The sequence below is a fragment of the Triticum dicoccoides genome, chromosome 4B, assembly GCF_002162155.2.
Source record: "Triticum dicoccoides isolate Atlit2015 ecotype Zavitan chromosome 4B, WEW_v2.0, whole genome shotgun sequence".
Classification (NCBI taxonomy): domain Eukaryota; kingdom Viridiplantae; phylum Streptophyta; class Magnoliopsida; order Poales; family Poaceae; genus Triticum; species Triticum dicoccoides.
The window spans coordinates 99,107,193-99,112,074 of record NC_041387.1 but is presented as its reverse complement, the minus strand read 5'-3'; positions in this window follow the sequence as shown (position 1 = coordinate 99,112,074).

Sequence of the window (4,882 nt, the reverse complement as noted above, 5' to 3'; positions counted from 1 at the left end):
CCGGTCTCACGTAAGCGTACGTGTAAGGTTGGTCCGGGCCGCTTCATCCCACAATACCGCTGAAGCAAGATAAGACTAGTAGCGGCAAGCAAGTTGACAAGATCTACGCCCACAACAAAATTGTGTTCTACTCGTGCAATAGAGAACTACGCATAGACCTAGCTCATGATGCCACTGTTGGGGAACGTTGCAGAAATAAAAATTTTCCTATGGTTTCACCAAGATCCATCTATGAGTTCATCTAAGCAACGAGTCAAGGGAGTGAGTTTGCATCTACATATCACTTGTAGATCGCGTGCGGAAGCGTTCAAGGGAAGGGTGATGATGGAGTCGTACTCGACGTGATTAAGATCACCGATGACCAAGTGCCGAACGGACAGCACCTCCGTGTTCAACACACGTACGGAACGGACGACGTCTCCTCCGTCTTGATCTAGCAAGGAGGAAGGAGAGGTTGAGGAAGACAGCTCCAACGGCAGCACGACGGCGTGGTGTTGGTGGAGAAGCAGCACTCCGGCAGGGCTTCGCCAAGCTCGTGACGGAGGAGGAGAGGTGTTGGGGAGGGGAGGGGCTGCGCCTTGGGTTGTGTGTTGCAGCCCTCCCCTCACCCCTCTATTTATAGGGGAAGGGGCAAGGGGGGCCGTCCCCTCTAGATGGGATCTAGAGGGGGGGCGGCGGCCAGGAGGGGGGACTTGCCCCCCAAGCAAAGGGGGCGCCCCCTCTAGGGTTCCCCCCAACCCTAGCCGCATGGGCCCAAGGGGGGGGGCGCCCAGCCCTCTAGGGGCTGGTGCCCTGCCCTACGCGACCCATGTGGCCCACCAAGAGGGGTGGCCCCTCCCGGTGGACCCCCGGAACCCCTCCGGTGGCCCCGGTACAATACCGATATGCCCCGAAACTTTCCGGTGTCCGCATGACAACTTCCCATATATAAATCTTTACCTCCGGACCCTTCCGGAACTCCCCGTGACGTCCGGGATCTCATCCAGGACTCCGAACAACATTCGGCAATCACATACAAGTCTTCCTAATAACCCTAGCGTCATCGAACCTTAAGTGTGTAGACCCTACGGGTTCGAGAGACACGTAGACATGACCGAGACGGCTCTCCGGTCAATAACCAACAGCGGGATCTGGATACCCATGTTGGCTCCCACATGCTCCTTGATGATGTCATCGGATGAACCACGATGTCGAGGATTCAATCAACCCCGTATACAATTCCCTTTGTCAATCGGTACGTTACATGCCCGAGACTCGATCGTCGGTATCCCAATACCTCGTTCAGTCTCGTTACCGGCAAGTCACTTTACTCGTACCGTAATGCATGATCCCGTGACCAAACACTTGGTCACTTTGAGCTCATTATGATGATGCATTACCGAGTGGGCCCAGAGATACCTCTCCGTCATACGGAGTGACAAATCCCAGTCTTGATCCGTGTCAACCCAACAGACACTTTCGGAGATACCTGTAGTGCACCTTTATAGTCACCCAGTTACGTTGTGACGTTTGGTACACCCAAAGCACTCCTACGGTATCCGGGAGTTACACGATCTCATGGTCTAAGGAAGAGATACTTGACATTGGAAAAGCTCTAGCAAAACGAACTACACGATCTTGTGATATGCTTAGGATTGGGTCTTGTCCATCACGTCATTCTCCTAATGACGTGATCCCGTTGTCAACGACATCTAATGTCCATAGTCTGGAAACCATGACTATCTGTTGACCAACGAGCTAGTCAACTAGAGGCTTACTAGGGACGTATTGTGGTCTATGTATTCACACGTGTATTACGATTTCCGGATAATACAATTATAGCATGAATAAAAGACAATTATCATGAACAAGGAAATATAATAATAATGCTTTTATTATTGCCTCTAGGGCATATTTCCAACACAACTAAGGGGAAAGTGATGTGCGGTGCCGGGGCCTGGTCTTCAATCCCGTTGACCGGGTCTTCAAAGATGAAGCAGGGGCAACAAGGACAAGGTGGGGGTCACTGATGGGTCACTAACCAACCTATACTGTCCCGGACAATGCGAACCTGCTCTTCAGGTTGTTGAATAATGTCTGGACCAATGAGCGCCCGTTCCCCAGTTTCTTACCAATTTAGAGGGGTTCGGCACTTACGTCCATATAGCACTTCGAAGGGTGCCATCTTCAAGCTGGCCTGATAGCTGTTGTTATAAGAGAACTCGGCATAAGGGAGAGATTGTTCCCACTTCTTGCCGAAAGAAATAACATAGCTTGCTGGAGGCGCTCAACGGCGCTTCCATCAAAGAGGAACACCGCACCATCATGAGTGCGGTGATTCAGAAGGTTCAGCTCGCCAAGAGCGGGCTGACCGAAGCCTGCAGCAGCCTTTTAACAGGCTTTGAGGTAAGAATTTTGATATATGTAAAATAGTACTGCATAGACAGTAGCCCCTGATGCTCGGTTCGGTATTCGAAAAGAAAAGCCGGACTGAGGATCTAAAAAGATATACGCACGAGTCATAAAAAATATGTCAATATGGGATTGCAGGCTGTGCTGCTGACCTCTGCCGCACTGACTGCGGAGGTCAATACTTTGAAGCAAAGCCTCGAGCGGTCCGAGAACGAGCTTGACCGTGCCAAGAAGCAGCTCGAGGACAAGGAAGGTGAGTAACACCTTACTAAAATTGTACCTTACAGAAAAGGATTTGGTTGCAAGAAGAATGACAAGGATAACGTGGGTATTGCAGGGGCCACGAACGAGGTGGCGACCCTGAAGGAGGCGGTGTCCGCGGCCGAACGTAATGCGGCCGCGGAGCGCACCGAGCGAGAGAAGCAGGAGGCGCGGGTGGCGGAGGTACAGCAAGAGCTCCAGGCTCTCGTGGAAAAACATGAGAGTTTGGAGCGCGACTCGAAGACTCAAGAGTCCGAGCTTGCATCGGCTCTTGAGAGTGCCAAAGCCGCTAAGGCCGAAGCCTACAAGGCCCTCCAGGAAATCGAGGCGTTGAAGAAAATAGCGGCGGGTAAGGCATTTTTCATGCAAAGCAAGCATGTGAGTGTGAATTACCTATCACTTACCCGAATTCGGAGCTCTCCAGGAGCGTTCGCAGATCTGCCCCGCAGCGTGTCCAATGCTGCCGCTTTCTATAGGGCCGAGGAGGGGAGCTCGACGGAGAAGGTCTTCTGGTCTCAGTATGCTGAGGCCGGACAACCGGTGCCCCTTAGCGACCAGCTGAAGCAGCTGGTCGAGCTCCACAAGGTGGCCGAACAGGCCATGAAGGGCCTCATAGTTCGGCTGTGGCCCAAGGAGGCCATACCTGGGAGCTACTTCGGCCTGGTGCAGCGGCTGGTGGATGCGTGTCCATGGTTTGAAGTCATCAAGCACTCCGCCTGTATTGAAGGTGCCTGTCGGGCCCTTGCCCGCGCAAAGGTGCAATGGGGCAAGATGGATGCTGAGAAGCTTGTGACAGACGCGCCACCGCCGGGCAAGGAGTATCGCACGCCCGAGATGTATTATAAGAGTGTCCTGAAGGGTGCCTGCATTATTGCGGATGAGTGCTCCAAAGATGTAATATTTGAGTAGACTCACATTTTGTTATCCTGTGCGCTGAAAACTTTGTTCATATGCGCTAAGCAATGCTTGTTAATTTAAAATATTACCTTCTGTGCGGCCGTTTATCAAATCTGAGAGATGGCAAGTCGTCGGCTTCAGCCCCCATGCCACGAGTGCTGGGGTGTTCTCGGTGAATTTGAGCACTCTTGTTCCCATTTTTGGGTCCATCTAGGGAGGCGCTCAACACAACGAACGAGGCAACCGGACTTATAATGCTTGAACACTCTCACTTAGCCATAGAATTCTATAATTTTAAATTTCAGCGAAGCCCCTAGTGTTCGGAAGGCTGAATTTGGGGCGCTATCCACGCTTGGGCCGGACAAAGCCGGTTCCTCGCTCTAAGCGGCATAAGTCTTTAGGGACTCGAAAAAAACCTCTCGAACAGCGACCGGCTCTCGCCTCATCATGACGGCCAGTTTTAGCTTTCTCCACTAAGGCGCTCGCCCAGCTCAACTGGGGCGCAATCGCAGTGGTTCTCCCAGTGCTACCTTAGCCGATACAACGGAACGTAAGGTACCAAAACATGGGAGCCGGGCAAACCCAACTATTGACCCAAGACATGATTCGGAGCCCATGCATATAATGCTATAAGTTCGGGGTGCCGCACTTGTGAAAGTGTTCGGACTTATCACACCATGATGCGGGAAACATAAGCCCCTGGTGTATTTAGCCGTACCAAAGTGTACGGATGCAACATGTCATAAATGAACATATGTATAAGAAAGAAATGCAATTATAAGCAAAAAGGTGCTGCATTGTTTATTCAAGAAATACTGTCGTGAATGCAGAACGATACAAATAGTGCGGTAAGCAAGGGATGGGACTATTAAACATGTCCCCCTCCAGGGGTAGGCTGCGGAATGGTGTATAAAACAGATTTAATGCTCGTAATGGAGACCACCTGGATATTCATCGTAGCCTTTCTCCTTCCCTGGCTATTGCATCGTGAGTTCGGCAGGTCTACTGCCGGACAGGGCCTCTGATGAATGGAGTCCTGTGGGTAAAAGAAAAAGAAAAAAAAGGAAGAACGACACACTTGAGAGCCCCGGTGTGGTTAAGCCGCATTCTAGGCCTATCATTGTCGTGCCCCTCCCCCTATGCCCATGGTATCTCCAGAGCGTAATGATGTACGCGAATGACCAATCTTGCAATTTTGCAGGGGCTGGGGTTGGGGCCGCATTCTATGCGTGCTCGGAACGTGCCAGGTGGTCTTGTTGTAGGTTACTCCGGGCGCGTTTAGCCATGTCCGGTCGCTTAACGGCCGGACTCGAGAATTGCCTTAAGAGGCTGC